Source organism: Diceros bicornis, chromosome 6 (assembly GCF_020826845.1).
Source record: "Diceros bicornis minor isolate mBicDic1 chromosome 6, mDicBic1.mat.cur, whole genome shotgun sequence".
NCBI classification, from domain to species: domain Eukaryota; kingdom Metazoa; phylum Chordata; class Mammalia; order Perissodactyla; family Rhinocerotidae; genus Diceros; species Diceros bicornis.
The window spans coordinates 12,178,325-12,196,550 of record NC_080745.1 but is presented as its reverse complement, the minus strand read 5'-3'; the positions used below and the strand labels follow the sequence as shown (position 1 = coordinate 12,196,550).

The 18,226-nt window shown below is 36.4% G+C and overlaps 1 protein-coding gene across 3 annotated transcripts in view; it reads right to left on the bottom strand.

Annotated features, from left to right (window-relative positions):
- Positions 1-18,226, bottom strand: part of MAPK8 (mitogen-activated protein kinase 8) — a 101,135-nt gene that overhangs the window by 45,587 nt on the left and 37,322 nt on the right. The gene's annotated exons all lie outside the window — the stretch shown is intronic.

Below are 18,226 nucleotides of genomic sequence, written 5' to 3'. Positions count from 1 at the left end.
ACATAATCATTTTGTCTGATGTTTGCCTATGTTAAGATGGGAACTATTGTTTTTCCATCTTACAGATGATGAAATTAAGTCTTACAAAAGTTAATTGCCTACGATTACAAAGTTAGTAAGGGGAAGAGTGAAGATTTGAGTCCTTTACTCATACACTATATTAAGTCCAAAATAAAGCAAATCTAGGTGGTGAAGAGGAAAAGTTATAAACATGCTGAGTCTGAGATATCTCCAAGACATCCAAGTGGAAATATCAAGTTGGTAGTTAGATATGGAACTGGACCTCAGAGGAGAAGTTTGGGCGAAAGATACAAATTTAAGAGTTGTTGCTATTGAAGCAATGAGAGAGAATGACATTACTTGAGGAGTGTAGTAGTAAGGAAAGAGAGACCTAAGATTCAGCTTTGTAAACACCCACATTTAATGAGCAATTAGAGAAAGATAAGACAACAAAGAAGTCAGAGAAGATATAGCCAGAGACATAGACAGAAAATGAGGAGAACACATTGAAGAAGCCAAAAGAAGAGTGTTTTAAAGAGAGCAGTCAACAGTACTGAATGCTAAAGAACTATTAAATAAGCCATTTGAGTAGAGTAATGGGGGACAGAAGCTAGACTGGAATGAGCTGATGTGTGAGTAGGATAGGATTTTAGAAATAGGTTAAGTGAGTGTAGCTGCTACTTCAGAAAAGTTTAGCAAAGACGATGAGAGGAAATTGATGGAGAAAAGTAAATGGTCAGAGGAGGATAATTAGATTATATATGATATATAACATGGTATAGCATAGCATAGCATACATAACATAGATAACATAGAGACAAGCTGAATGTATTTCCCTACTAGTAGAAAGGATCCAATAAAGAGGCAAAGGGTGAGAATAGGGGAGTGAGAAAGAAAACGGAAGTTTCAGATAGGATAATATCTCTGAAAGGGTAGAAAGCAATGGGATCCAGAGCACATGGGTGGCCACACAGATGGAGATACTGGTGTAGCATTGCCATCAGAAAATATCATCAAGAGACTGAGACAGAAGGAGCAATTTCCAAGATAAGGGAATTAAGGATACTGGTAAGATTTATGGAGGATGCATTTGTTGTCCTGTTCTCTCAATGATGAACCTGGAACAGCAAAACTGTGAGAAGGACATGATATGGACCTGATGATTCATTCCCCTACTCAGGAAGGCCTCTTCTTGGATTAAAAACAAATTAACTATAGTTAAAGAATTTAGATGTGACTGGTTATGGGGCTCATAGGAATAAGAGAAATGACAGGCATTATTATCCCATTCAACAGATGAGTAAACTGAGGCTCAATGGGGTTAACATGCAACTGAATGTCATGGAAATATTGCGGTTCAACTCTAGCTTTCAAATTTCACCTCTCACTATTCCTCTGGCAAGAATATTACACTCATGTCAACATGGCTAAATTATCATCCCCCAAAACTCATGTACCTGATTTGCTCATTTCTTTTTTTGTGAAATATTTTCACCTCTTCTATTAAATATGATCTTCATGAAGCCTTTTCCACTCAAACAAGCTTGAACCTAATTTCTCATCTAAACTCCCTTGCTGTATATTTAGATACGCAGATTGTACTACCAGACTACGGTCTTTTTGAGGGCAGGAACTGTGTCTCCTACATCTTCAGATTTCCAAAACATGTCAGCTCTTCATAAAGTTATAATTTAATAAATAACTGCTAAAAAAGTTAACCAAGAATGTGAATCTTTTTAAAGTCACAAATTAATAAATTGTTCTGTTTATCTTCACCAGTGTTTTCCTTCATTAGCAGAAAAAAAAAAAAGTGACTGAATTGGGTTTTTAAGACTCAAGGTTTATTTCTGTGATGTCTATACAAGGAACAAGACTACTTCTATCAGGCTGGTCCACCCATAAAATGGTTGGTCTGGTGAGCCTGAATGCCTGAATGTGGAGACAAACAAGTTAAATGAAATAGCTATATAAAAAGTTCTTAGGGAAAAAATAGTGAGCTGAATGCAGCCATACAGCCAGGCCTCATGGACAACAGAAAATAACTCAGGCAATGCAACAAGATTCAGATTTCCAGACAGCTCTAATCATCAGGTGATCTTGGCAATAAGTCACTGGGGTGATTTGGAGCCCATCTGTCTTTACCCATCCTGCTCTTGCAGCTACTAAACAGACCCCATCTGGGATGGTGAATTTTATGTGTCAACTTGACTGGGCCACAGGGTACCCAGATATTTGGTCAAACATTATTCTGGGTATTTCTGTAAGAGTGTTTTTGGATGACTTTAACACTTTAATCAATATATTGAGTAAAGCAGATTCCCATCCCTAATGTGGGTGGGCCTCATCTAATCAGCTAAAAGCCTAAATAAAACAAAAAGGCTGACTCGCCTACAAGTAGAAAGGAACTCCTCCTGCCTGACTGCCTTCAGGCTGGGATACTGGTTTTTTCCTGCCTTCAGACTAGAACTGAAATATTGGCTCTTCCTTGGTCTCGAGCCCAGTGGCCTTCAGACTTAGACTGGAACTACACCATCAGCTCTCCTGGGTCTCCAGCATGCCGACTGCAGATCTTGAGATTTGTCAGTCTCCATAATCATGTGAGCCAATTCCTTATAACAAATCTATCTATCCATCCATCGTATTGGTTCTGTTTTTCTGTGGAACCCTGACTAATATACCACCTCACTCTTTGCTCTGAATATTTCTTCTGTATAACTCTTCACAGCTACTACCTCATGGCGGCTGCATGCTGCATTTTCCCTCTTTATCTTTTACTTAGGACAATTTAAGTATGCATAAGAAGTAATGTTCAGGAGTGTGTGTAGGTGTGAGTACACAAAAGATTTTATATTATCTTTTATGAGTTAAGGAACTTTCAAGGGTGATTCTGACTTTGGCTTTACATACTGACTTTAGACTAACTCCAGTGTGCACATGATTCCATTCTTCTAAATAATCCATAAAACTTGCACAGTCAAAAGCATTCTGCAAAATTCCTTAAATCATAAAATACAATAACATTTAGTACAGTAACATTTAGTGCCCCACTAAACATGAGATGCTCACCCTACGGGAGACATATAAGAACTAATAAGATTGAGAGAACAGTAGATTCCTGTCTCCAAGGGCATAAGCTCACTGGGATGGGCAGAATTGTCTGTACTATTTAAATTGTCATTTCTCTCATTTTATTTGTCTGCAAAACATGCATAGCTGAGTATTCAAAAGTTAAATTCACATAAGATGAAATGTCACTACCATAAGCATTAAAATAATGAAGCTTCTAGAAAGAAGTTAGAATCTTATAAAAATTGATTCATCTGACTCAGACTTCATTAAACTAAGAGCCTAAATGAGCCTAGATGAGGGCTGAAATAATGCCCCTCTAAATTTGAGACACTTCCTTCTCTTCCTTCCTTCTCTGCACTCCTCTCTCATAAAAAGGTTAGAATCTACTCCCACAGATTCTTTGTAAAAAAACAGAAGGCAAATTCTTTAAGTATCAGTATAATTAGCGTGTTTCTTTAGTTACCCATTAGTGCAGAAAGAAATTATTCCAGCCAAGAGATAACCTCGGTGCCTCCGACATCATCGATTCTTTCTACTAGGTACACCAATCATACCTAGTATTCTCTCTCCTAGGAGAATCTGACCCCCACCACAAAGGGGATGGGGGAAAGAAGGCCTGGTTTATACTTCTGCAATTGGGTTTTGTCGGATCTACTCATCAAACAGATTTAATTCTTAATTGGGCTTACCTGAGTAGGTTTATTACATTCCAACCACAAAATAATGCAAAGACAGATGTCCTCTTACAATTTCTCTATTTTGAGGAGGATGCCTTTAACTAAAATAGTGGCAGACATATGAAATCACTAAGCCTCAGAGCTACGTTTCCAAGACTTCAGACATTCAAGTTATTTATTAAAAGATCTCAGGACTTTACAGCAGTGTCCTCAGCAAAAAAGTAACATCCTTCTGGCAGCTTTTTAAACAACAACAATAACAAACTTTAAGTAATGGAACCCAATACGAGTATGCTATTATCATTAATATTTTAGTTAGTTGGTATCCAAGATCCTAAAATACTTGGCACTCAAAATGGTAAAAATCTCAAAATATTAAAAAGCTGGCTCTAGGTTGCTCAACAGTATCTAGATTATTAATGTTAGTGGCTAAAATGCAATGCCAACTTTCTCAATGACATTCAATTCAATAAAAATAGGTAACCTAATTTATAAGAACATACTATTTCTAAAGTACCCAAAAGATATTTTCATTTTAAAGCTAAGAAAAATCATACTTGTAAATTCCAATAAAATTTTAATGAGCTGTTATGCGCGAAAGAATACCTAGCTTTAAGGGCACCTTTGTACAATGTAGTATGTTGGGTTAACTCTTCTCCTATCCAAAAAATTTATCATACAAAATAACTTATTCCTTGAGAAAGACTTAAATGTCTAACATTTTCTAATAATAACTTTTGTAAAGTCTTTTAGTAATAAGATTCCCAGGCTCACAAGAGAAGAAAACGTTGATGACATTCAATCACTAGAGACACTTCCTAAAACCACAAATTGGGAATAGCAAATGAGAAGTGTCCAGATGCATCTTACAGGGAACTGTATTCATATTAGTTAATTCCACATATAGTTACCACTAGTTTATCTTGCCAGCAATGTAATTATGATCAGAATTTTTAAAAAGTGCTAGGTAGATATTAGAAGAAAATGATTCCATGACAAACAGCTTTCTATAATTAAATGTGCCTGCTCCCAGCAGAAAAAAATAATCACTGAATTTCAGAGTAAATTACACCATGTTTCAGAATCTGAAAGCTCAGCAAGACGGAGAGAAAAACAACACTTCAACTTGATTGCAGTAACTAGATATGACAAATCTATGCTGAAGACCTGCAAGATTAGTAAAAAGTTTTAATTGTTCAGTTACAAACCTATAATCAATCACTCAGAAACAGCTTCAATATTAAGCTCTATCTCATCTTCATGTTGCTCTTCACTGGATAAGACCTATAGCTTGTGCCATAGAAAAATCTCTTTTTTCACTACCAACATATTAATAGCAACAGAGGCTAGAGACTAAACAGACAGATTTTTTTTCCCCTGCATAAATCTATAGCAGGTTGTAAGTGTTTCTCCTTTAATCCTCTCCCCCCTCACACCCTCAAAAAAGATTTATGGCTTTCTGGAGTAGTTCAATAACCTACATACGGAAAAAGCTCATGAAATCACTTCAAAGACAATTTAAACATAATACGGGCATCCAACATGCCAAGCGGCAGAAGTGATAAAATGGCCTGTTTTTTTCTTGTTTGGATTCTGTTTCACAAATGTCAACAGTGCTAACTTAAATGTATTTGTCCCTAAAGGGGCCTCTAACAATTAAATCACAACACAGTGAAGTGCCTTGAAGAAAAAAGATCCTTGAATAATATGTGAAATGACTTAATGCAACAAATGACACAGAGGAAGAGGGCCTAGAAAAACACAGCATGCTGGAAGCACTGAGTACAAGAACAAATGATCCAACAGTCCTCAAAAGGCTCCAGCAGTACTATAGCCCTGAGTAATAATCAATTGTTATGATACTCCCGAGGCATTAAGAAATTAAATGACTAGTGTACTCCATTTCAGAAAGCCAGAACGTGGCTAATAAACTTTTATAAAGAAACTAATCAAAGTTATATTTTTGGAATGTTAGTATACCGAGGAGATAAAAAAAATCACATATAATATACATCATTCATTCGCAATCAACATGTTGCAAAAAACTCAATTACTCCTCAAATCCTTACAGTCTCCTTTCATGCGCCACTCTCTCTTGAATCCATTGGAGAGCCACTCATGAGTTCCGAAATCCAGTGGCCTGCTCAGTCAACTTCTCTTTAAGCTCTCTTGAATTTCTCCGCAAATTGCTCAAACCTTGCAAGCAACTTTTCTCTACTTTCACTTCCCACTCCTTAAATGTACACAGTACCTAAGAAGACCATATCACTCTCTATATTTCCCTTCCTTGGTAAATTCATGGCTTCAATTACAATCTCCCTGTTTTGTTTTCAGCCCTGACCTCTTCTATATTTTCAACTGCCACTTGGTCATCTGAGTATGGATGTTCCATAGGCATTCAAACTCTAAATAGTGAAAACAGAACTTTTCTTCCTTCCCAAACTCACTCTTCCTTCCGTATCTATTCCTTTTATCAGCAATACCATTCTCCAAAGAAACTACTGGTTCATTTTCCTTTAGTGTCACCTTCATCTTATGATCAGTCTCTGACACTGAGTTACTCTCACTTATTCTATGCACATAAGGCCCCCCCAGGCCTTTAACGACTCTACTTTCCTATTAGTCTTCTCATGCTTTTACTTCTTTTCCGCCCTCAGCTTACATTTCAAGGTCCATTAGTTAACCATCACTAAGCCAAAATCCCTGTGCTGCTCTCTCCTGATGCACCAACCTGAAATGGCACAGTATGGACCAAACCAGCTGTCTCCTCCTTTTGAGCCTACACCTAGGCTGCTGAACAAAAAACATAAAGGTGCATATTGGTACTGCTTTTGAATTCAAGGCCTCCAGTCTAAGCCAGGGAGAAAATCCTAGGTTTCCCTAGTTAGCTATCTTCTCTAATTTCTACAGTTATCTATTTAAAATAGTCTCCCTGCTCCTTAAATCTTCATCCTACCTTACTTGTAGATAATACCAATCCCTCCTAGAGAAAATAAAAGTCAGGAAATACCTCAACTTCTTTTTACTAAACCAGTGTCCACATACTTATTTTTGCTTCATTCTTCACTATGACAATATAACAGCACTCTGAATAACTCTCCTGATCTTGCTCAAATAATTATCACTCTTTCTCCTAGCATTCAAATATTGTTAAGACTCTGCTATTTAAAAAAAAATACACACACACTTAAAAACCCTATTTCACTGTCAATAATGATCTCCAGCGATAGGCTCCCCTTTCTCCGTCCTCTCACAGCTAAATTTCTCAAGCACTGCTTATATTTGCTATTTTAATCTCTTCACCTCCCACAGAGTCCTCAACCCTCTGTTTCCATTTTCACCACTTCTATTAAACTTGTTCACCAAGGCTATCAACAAGCTCCTTGCTCTGAAACTCAAACTTGACTCTTTCTTACGCTGCTCAGCAGCAGCTAGCACTGTTCACCACATTCTCCTGTCTGAAACACTCTCTTTCCTTGTGTTCCTAAAAACACTGCATACTCCTGATTTTTCTCACCTTTTGTTCCTTCTGTACCCTACAAAGGTAGGCTCCTTTTCCCTCGCTAGCCCTCAAATATGATTCTCTTCAGGGCTGTCTTGGCTCTCTTCTCTTGTTATACTTTCCCAGGGCACTCTCATCCATTCTCATGGCTTCAGTTAATACTTAAAACTAGCTTTCAAACATTTATCTACCATTGAGCTTTATTCTCTGCTCTAGATGCATATATTCAATGGTCATTTAGATATCTCCACTCAGATGTCTCAAAGCTACCTCAAACTCTGCATGTAGAAAAATGAAGAATTCATTCCCTCTCCTTCTATCTGCACCAAATCTGCTTCTCCTCTGTTCTCCCAGCTCAGGGATTGCTATCACCATCCACTCAGTTATTCCAGCCAGAAACATAGACATTTATCCTTGATTCTTTATCCTCCCATATCCAACTTAACACGAAATTCTGGAGATTCAATCTTTAGTCTACCATAAATTCATTCTCTTCTTACTCACCACTCTAACTCAGGGCAACATTACTATTGCCTGGATTACTGTAGTCTCCTAAAGAGAGCCTCTAGTTCCCCCGTCCCAGTTCTTCACTCCAATGCCAAAGTGATCTGAAGTTGGTTCATTCTGAGAAATCTGCCCAGCCCACAACTCATTGCATCCCCTTAATTATGAGAGACGTGGGCTTTGAAGCAGTTATGCTTACCTGTATGCTCTCCTGGCCATAGTTGAATAGACCAAGGGGAGAGAACTGACCTAATGAGCCAACCAGATTCTCTCCAGGGGATTTGGAATTGGGATAAAAACTAGTGACAGAAGCAGAGAAGCCAGTATACAAAGAAAGGATAATGAAGGAGAAGCTACAGACAAGACATCTTGTGGTGGAGGAGAGGGAGAGCAAGAATGCCTAATACTAACTGATAACCATTTCTGGTTCCAGACCTTTGTGAGGTCCAGCTCCACTTCCTACCCTCGCATATGCCAAACATCCCTGGATCACCTTCTTTGTCTTTTGCTTAAGTTTCTTACTTATAACTAAAACATCCTTCACTAAAATAATCCTACTAACATGCACATTTGATCCTGAATCTTCCTTGCTTAAAGTCATACCATGACTCCCTTCTACTCATAGGATAAAGCCCAAACCTTTCATTAGGTTTTTCAGGGCTCCGGATGATTTGGCGCTGGCCTCCTCTCCAATCACAGGATATAGCCACAACGAACTTCTTGCAGTCTCACAATGTACCACAATCTCTCTCACCTCCAAGTTGACACATGGTTTCTTTTCACTTGCAACATACTTCTCCCCACTCACTTGCCCTCCTCAAGACCTACTCAACTGTAAGGCTTCAAGTTTAGTGGTCAGCGCACTCACTCTCAAATCAGACTAGCTTTCTTCTATGGCAGCATATGCATGACCCTGAATTGTAAATGTCTAAATTTCCCATTGGACCAAATACTCTGTAAGGGCAAAGAGAACGCATTTTGTTCACAGCCGTGTTCCCAAAATTGCACAAACAGATACCCAAATGTTTATGAACGAATTAATCTGCTCAGTTCCTAAATCGTGTTGATTTTACTGACATCTTGACAAAATTTTCTATTTCTGTCAACATTATCCTACACAATCTCATTTCTTCTCTATTTCAATGAATTTTTAACCAATCTCCCTGCCTAACTTCACCCCATTCAAATTCATTCTACTATCTCCTGTAGCAAGTAGGTATTGCAAGAGATGTTAGTTTTCTCCTCTGCTTAAATACTGCCTTTAGAACAAAGTCTATCCAAATGGACTACTTTTTATTTCTTGAACATATCAAACTTTTCTGGCTTTATGCCTCTGTTCCCTTCTGTGAAACGCCTTTCTCCACCATTTCCAAGTGTTCAAATATAAGCCATCGGATAAAGCCAGGAAATGGTACTACTCATCTGAATTTTATCTGTACTTCTCATGACACAATATTTTTTATATTGTACTAAAAGTTACCTATATCTAACTGTAAACTTTTATGTCAACCAAGAAATGTCAAGTTTCCTGGTTATGCAAAGATAAAACATGTAAAGCAACTCTACATAAATGATGTGACTGAGTTATTAATGTTTCCAAACATGATAATAATCATGGTTACCTATAATTAATAAAATTGCATTTTTCTATAGTATAGACTTTTCACATTTAGAATATTTTCATTACTAAGGATTGATGCTCTGTCCTGGTTAATGACACCCCTTTAAACAATTAACTTGAAACTTATTTTCTATTAACTAAAATGTCTTAATTGTAAGAGTGTAAAAATAACCAAGGTATCTCAACCAATATTATACTTTCCTTTGTGGGCCTGGTACCTCAGACGGTTCTTGGTCTAACACGTTCTAATCATTCAGTTAAGTAAAAGTCCGGAAAACAAAAGTAAAATAACATTTGGTGATTTTGCAGCAGAGAGGATTTAAGAAAGAAGAGCTTTTTTTTGAAGCCAGCTATTAAACTGCAATAATAAAGCTTTACAAATACCCAAGCTGCTTCAGAATAGTCAGTTGCTAACACTTAAGGTAAACAATTTACTTTTCAATCCTATATGACAGTGTTTTCTAAACTATGAATCCCAACCCACTGATGGATCATGAAATCAATTTAGTGGATTAGAATTTTTTTTTAATGAAATAGAAGAGAATAGAGAATATGAGAGTGCAGCTCATGTGTTAATAAGTATTTGTGAAACTTTTGTCTATTTTCACACACACAGAATGTGTACTGCATCACAATAAAAGTTATTTTTTCCTAGGGACTGCAGCCAAAAAAAATCAAGAGAGCAAACCAATGATATTCACAAGACACAGGGAATTAAAATATACATTGAAAAATATTCATTTTTTAAAAACCTGCTGCATTTTCAACATCAATAAGTTACAGTGGGTTAAATATGTAAATTTACCTAGGGTTCTCTTATTACATAAGGACATTCATTCATAGTCACTTCAAATTACAGGAAACAGACTAGATAAGTTGTATTTTAAAAGAATTCTTATTTGTTTTTGATTTCTTATGGACTTTTCTTTACTGGCCAAGGACATTCTGTAAGCTATGAAACAGAACAAGCTAGCTATTAAATTACTACATATTGTGACCTCTCATTGAACCAGGAAGTGACTAAACATTATAATATGCAATTAAGGTTTAGATGAAGTTGATTCAGCACGATATAACTGTTATCCAATTGTCATACCAAAACTGTAACTCACTGAACATGCTCATTCCTTGACAGAGTTCCTTCCCTATACTCATATCTAAAATATCATTCAGATACACAGCTATGAATAATAAAACGGCTAGGAATTCAATATATTTAAAAAAAAACAAGTTTATAGACAGATGAATAATTTTACATTTCCCTCAAAATATGCAATAAGAATCTCCTTATACACGGCGACATTTTATAAATATGGTAATAATACTGTCAACACCCAATACATTAAAAGGAATAAAGATCTCAGTATATCTAGATAATGTGTAGGATAATTTATAAGGAGACACGAGAGGTATAAATTTACTCATGGTCATGGGAGGATGACATTGTTTAACTGAAATATGATGACACAAAATGACATCAATGGGTTCAAGTCAGCAGTACTGATTATTTTTGTTGTGAAGGTACAATATCAACTTTCAAAACTTGGAAGGATTTGTACCTAATGGCAGTTTACTAATACAGTGGAAAAGGACAAAAACTATAGAGCGAAGAAAAATGATGCCACAGCCATAGAGAAGTTAAGTACCCCTTTTAAATGGTATTTTTTTATTGTTTGTTTTACTTTATTTCAGTCTTGTTTCCTTAAGAACCTTGGATAACAACTATGTTTCCTGTATACAGTTTGGCTACAGGACCCTTAAACAATAGAGAATACAAGGGAGTTTATGAAAAGAAACAAATTTTTATCTAGTTACAATACTGTTAATACCTTGTGTAATTTTTATCAATAACTTGCCATTCTCCTTTAAACCATATATTTTCAAATTGAGGGAATTCATAGTTATTACCATAGGTGCTAAGTATATACACATACAACACCTGAAGAATAAGGTTGGGTACAAATAGTTTCTCCGAATAAATCAATTTTTACACAAAGTTTACTATCAGTCTACGGTTATCTGTCAAAGGGATAGTATGACTGATTGCTCTACTTGCCAAGAACATTTCTTTATAGCATCAAAGGTCTTTAAAAAAAAATCAATTGTCAAAGTCAATCAATCTATTGTTTGCAGTTTTCTGCTTTTAGAATATGGAAGTATCCAACCAGTTAAAACAATTGTTAAAAACGGTTCTGACACTTGATGAAAATAATGTTTCTCTCTTGGTCGAAAGAATAAAAGCAATCCCTGTTATCCCAAAGAGGCCCATATTCCCTTTTTGGAGGCACAAGCACCACCTTTCCAAGAGACTGACTACACAGATGCCTAGGATGCCTAGAAAGAACGAGAGCTTTGAAGCAGGTCTGATTATGGATCCAAATTTTGCCTCTCCACTTACTAGTTGTTTGATCCTGGGCAACTTAATAATCTATTTGATTCCTCAGTTTCTTGATCTGTAAAATGGAGATATTTGTAGCCTTTAAGGTTATTGGAAGAATCAAATTAAATAATGTATATTAAGAAATTGGCACACGATAGGAGAAACTGGCATTCAACCAATCTTAGTTCCCTTTCCTTTCTACTTATCAACTCAAAATAACTAACCACAAGCGTAAAATATTTCTAAAGAACACAATTTTTAAAACTTATTTTCATACAGTATCAACAGGAACAATGTCAAAAAGAGATAAAATTCTCCCCATGCTGTACACAATTGATTACAAACATAATCTCCATCGGCCATTTCATTCTACCTACTAGTTGGCTTCAGAAACTAAAGGAAAAAACTTAATGCAGTGGGCTCGCTACTGATAAACACGTCCTGTTTATTCATCTGGTATTTTCCCCCACTGAATAGTACAGTACCAAAAACATGAACACTCAGTAGATATTACCACTGAACTGAAGCAAACAGTCCTAAAGTGCCTCAAAAACTCCTAAAGTACCACCAGATTCTGCCAAGTGACTCAAAATGGCTATGAGTCAAGAAGAAAAGGATGAGTCATTAACTGTATGCCCAGTTTGAAGGACTGTATATATTGAGGGACTCTATATATTGATTAGTGGCAACTGAACTCCAGTCCAAAACAGCTCTTGAAAGTAAAAAATAAAATTTTGTAAGCACTGTAATACACTGTCTTTACTTTTACATGAAAAACACTTCAGCTGCTCTTCAGATGTTTGTAAATAATCAGAAAATGTGGGGAAACTTGCCATCACACATACGTAAAGCACTGGAATAACTAGTCCTGATAAGAGCTCATCCAGACAACTTGAAAGTAAGCAGTATTCGAAAAGCAGAAATCACAGGCAAAGCAGGCAAATGTCAATATAAGCTGCCAAAGCGGTGCACTTGAGCCCTCTAGTGGATAACAGAAAAAAGTTTAATTCTGTAAAAAAGAATGTCCTATTGTCCCAATTCTCCTCTATGAAAACAATAATAAGGTGCATGTTTTTGGGAATAATAAATTACAATCTATAAAATAGGGTAGAGAACTAAGAAGTAGGTATTGGGGAAAGAAGAATAAAGTGGATGGAATTCAGATTTTATGGATAATTAAAGATGAATAATAAAGATAAATACTCCTTCTGATGATATTTTTCTTAAAACCATATAACCATCAGACTATATATAAGTTTGTAAAAGACATTACAGAAAATAAGAAAGATTTCCTACCAGCTACAAAGGTCTGAGGAAGGTCTACAGGCAGTAAAAACAAGGTGGCAGTTTCTGGTTAGAAAGAAGAAAAGGGAACTGGGAATACAGTGAATTTCTACAGGACTAAATAAAGACAATGACGATGCCACCCTTCTGCCTGGAGACTCCCATGCAGGTAGGGTTATGACAACCTCAGCTCACTTATGATCTCCTCCCACTCTCCACTCCCCTACTCCCAGCAGAGCAGAAGGGCCTGGGAGAATGCAGAAGACTTAAATTCCACGCCCAAGGAAGGATAAGAGGATTAAACTCTTCAAAGTACTCAAATCAACAGCATTGCTTCTGAAAGTCAAAATGTGAAATTTAAAAATTTCAGAAGCCACAAATTACTTGAGTAGTGTGATACTGGGCAATTCACTTAAATTTTAGAAGCAAATTTTTCTCAATCATAAAATTATGGTCTTGGAATAAATAAGTGGAAAGATCATTTTTAACTCTAAAATTTAACGGTTTCTTTAGGCGTCCCTCCCCAAATAAAGAGGTTAATAAAAAAATGTGGTTTTTTGGTTTGTATTTTTTTCCTATTAATTGACATAAACAATAGATACTGTGTTCCAAGCTCCAAAGAAGAAATAAAGATGACTCCCTGACCCCAAGAAGCAGAGACACGAGTCAGTAGAAATAAGACACTTACTCAAGTTCACTTTAACACAAGGCAGAAACAAGGGTCATAAAAGATACAAATGCAACGCTACAGAAATCTTTGAGGATAAGAATTCAGCCTGAAAAAAGACAACTTCTGCTTACACATTGGTATGTACCTTTCTTTCCGAGATTCACTATGTAGGGAGGGAGAGGAAGTGCAGGGGATGGGAATGCGGATGAAGAGAATGAATGGTAGGAAGAAAGAGGCAAAAACAAAAGGCAAAACCAGCAACTGCCAAGAAAGGGTGAAAAATGGTCCATTCTGCTGGGCATATAGGCCTCATGAAGGATCTATTGATGGAAATAAGGCTAGAAAGACAAGATGAACTTTTTGCACTACAGACCATGGGGAATCATCTGAGGACTTGAAGCAAGGCAAATGAACCTGGGCAGGTTAAGCGAAATGAGGGAAGATTTGACTAGTACTAAAAAGAGAATCAACAAGATTTGCTAACCAGCTGGGTATACAGGCTACGAGGAAGGAAGAAGCCAGAACTGAAGACAATCTAATCTGTGTGCCAGAAACAATAGAGGTATTATTAACCCAAGTAGAAAACATAATTATTATGTCCCGTAAATTATTGTTTTACATATGAATTGATAAGACCAAAGATGCTGGCTAAGGAGAGCGTCTAAGGGAAGACCTAAATTTAAGCTTTTCTTTTTTTAAAGAGAAACTTAGGGAAGAAAGGAAAGGGGAGAGGGACAGAAAAGAGGAAAGAAGAAATGACAACAGCAATCAAGAAAGGAAGGAAAACTTGGAGAAGTATAATACTACAAGAGAGAGCAATGTTAGTAATGTCCAGTGGCAAAAACTACACTGGCTTGAAAACTGAAAGGGAGATAAAAGAGAAAGTGGTAATATCTATAACACATATTCTTTTTGAAAAGTATAAGCATTATTCTATAAGCAATATGGAAGCATTTAAGCCTAGGAGAGGTAGGTTGAAAGGACTCATGTTCAGTGGCTTCTGTTTTGGCACTGAACAATGACATGAGGTCCTGTGGAGCAATCAGAGATTGACACGAAAATTTCCTTTTTATTTATAAAAAGGTATTTTTATAAATGAAAGCGTTGTTAAGTGGAGTAGTGATCCAAAGTCAACTAAGGCGAGTTGACCAGAATAAATAGAGACTGGCAACACTGGAAAAGCAGAGACAAAAAGATTGGTTTTAGATGTGACATTTTTGAGATCTTAGTAATGTGATCAGGCGGTGTCGTCAGAGTTATGGAAATACAAAGTGAAGCTCTAAAAGTCGGGTTCCCACTTCACGTACAAAAGCAGCTAGCCTGATATCATTTCCATAATATTGATCAATTAAGGTCTTTCACTTCTTTTGTTCCCATTTTGGTTATTCGTATTTTTCTTAAAAAAAAAATCAACCATTTCATCAAGATTCTAGATTTACTGGTTTAGAAGTGTACAAAGAATTCATCTTGCGAAATTTATCATATATCAAAAAGTGTAGTAAGTATATACACACTTTAAAAAATAAAGTGAACATCAGTGTAGCACCCCCTAGTACCTTGAAACCACCCGCCAGTACCCTGAAATTCCTTCCCAACACCATCCATCTCCCTCTCTCATCCACAAGAGGTAACCATTTATCCTCAAGTTTGTGAAAATCATTCTCTTGCTTTTTTTATAGCTTCACATTCTAGGTATTTATCCTAGTCATATTTTTCAGTTTTGCCTCTTACTAAACTTCATATAAAGGAAATCACAGTGCATATATTCTTTTGTGGTTTGCTTTTTTCATCTGATATTATAACTGTGATATGTATGAGAGAGAGAGTGTGTATGTAGCTGTAGTCCATTACTTGTCCCTGTGGAATGGTATTCCACTGTATGAATAGACCACTGTTTATTTATCTAACCTACTGTTGATGGATATTTAGATTGTTTCCAATTCTGAGCTACGATGAAAAGTGCTGCTGTCACCCAGGGAAGTGCCTAAAACATTTTCCATGTCTAATGCTTTGCTTTAAAGTTGTGCTTGCTTACAGGAACCAAGGCAGAACACTGCCAGATGGCCAAACCACAGAACCGGCCCAAACCAGAAAGGTCCAAGATAGCGATGGGGTGCCGTGCACAAAAAGAAACAGGTGCAAAAGATGCCATGCACAAGAAGGGAAGATCTGCGCGTGGCCCGAATGCCTCCAGCCCAAAGTAATGATACAGAGACACCTTTCCCCTTCATATCCCATAAGAACCCAGCTCACCTTCCCTTTGGCGAGGCGTTTTAGAGCATGAGCTCTCCCTTTCTCCATTCCCCGACCAACGAACCAAGTTTCTGCTCTGCTATTCCGCATCCAGCCTCCTCCTACTGGCGTGAGCAACTCCGGGCACAAGTACCCACTTGTGGGTCACTGGTCCCTTAGGGCTCAGTAACACTGCCATGAACATTCTTTTAGATATCTCCCATACACATTTGCGTATGCCTTTCTCGAGTATTTACCTAGGAGTTGAACTGCTACGTCATGGGATAAGCACATGTTCAATCTTACTAGGTGATACCAAATTATTTTCCAAAGTGGTAACACCAACTCTTGGAATTGACAGAATTTTTAATGTAAACTAATAGTATTTCACTTAGTTTGCACTTCTTTAAATACTAACGAGACTGGGCATCTTTTGATGTTTACTTACCTGTCAGTTTTCGTCTTTTTGAAGCCTTTTTCCAGTTGATTTGTTAAAGCCTGTGTAACAGGCTTTAAAAAAAAATGACACAACTAAAAAGATCTGCATAGAACCATAAATTATAAACAGAAAACTACTGAAAGTGATAGCTGGAATTGAATTAATAAAAAAAATTGTGAGATAAAGCTATGCAGTATATTGACAGAAATGTATACTTTAAAAAAAGTAAAAATTAATAAGCCAAATGTCAATCCAAAAAAGTTAGAAAAAGAACAACAAAATAAACCCAAGGAATACAGTAAAAGGAAGGAAATAATGAACATGAAATGAGAGCACAAATTAATGATACAAAACAAATAGTACAGGGATCAGCAAAAACCAGAAGTCAGATTTTTGAAAAGACAAAGTTGGAGGACTCACACTTTCTGATTTCAAAACTTACTACATAATTGCAGTAATCATAATGGTATGGTACTGGACATAGAGATCAGAGTCCAGAAATAAACCCATACATCAATGGTCAACTAATTTTCAACAAAAGTGCAAAGATAATTCAATGGGTGAAGAATAGTCTCTTCAACAAATGGTGCTAAACAACTAGATAACCACATGAAAAAGAATAAATTGGACCCCTACCTACATCACATTAAAAAATAAACTCAAAATGTGTCAAAGACCTAAACATAAAAGCCAAAATTCTTAGAAGAAGAGATAGAGAGAGCAAATCTTCTTGACTTTGAATTTGGCAATAGTTTTTTACATATGACACCAAAACCAGAAGTAACAAAAGAAAAAAAACAGATGAAGTGGACTTCACCAAAATTAAAAGTTTTGTACCTCAAAGGACATTATCAAGAAAATAAAAAGACAACCCACAGAATAGGAGAAAATATTTGCAACTCACATATCTGATGAAGGTCTAGAATTCAGAATATATAAAGAACTCTTACAATTCAACAACAAGAAGACAAAGAACCTAATTAAAAAATGGGCAAAAACACTTCTCCAGAGAAGATATACTAGGATGGCTATACCATAAAGACAGACAATAACAAGCACTGGTGAGGAGACGAAGAAATTAGAACCCTTGTATACTGTTGGTAGGAATGTAAAGTGGTACAACTGCTGTGGAAAACAGTTTGGTGGGTGTCTCAATAAGTTAAACACAGAATTAACATATAACCCAGCAATTACAGTCCTGGGCATATATCCAAAAGAATTGAAAATAAGTACTCAAACAAAAACTCAAAGCCGAAAAGTGGAAACAACCCAAATGTCCACCAATGGATGAACGAATAAACAAAATGTGGTACATATATACAATGGAATATTATTCTGACATTAAAGGGAATGAAGTACTGATACGTGCTACAACATGAACGACCTGGACTGAAAACACACTGGTAAGTGAAAGGAGCCAGACATAAAAGGCTACATATTGTATGATTCCATTTATGTGAAATATCCAGAACAGGCAAATCCATGGAGACAAAAAGTAGTTTCTGGTTGCCAGGGGCTGGAGTAGGAGAAATGAGGAGTGACTAGTAATGGGTTCAGAGTTTCCTTTTGGAGTGATGAAAATATTCTGAAACTATATAGTGGTCATGGTTGCACAACACTGTAAATGTACTAAACGTGACTAGTGGTAAATTTTATGTTATACGTATTTTAAAAACTAAAAAATTAAAAAAAAAAAAAAAGACAAATAAGATTGATGAACTTCTGGAGAAACTAAAGTAAAAGGCATAAAACCCCCAATACGAGTGGTGAAAAAAGGGATGTGACTACAGATGCTAGAGGCATGAAACAGATAAAAGGATACTATAAACAAGCTTTATGTCAACGTTT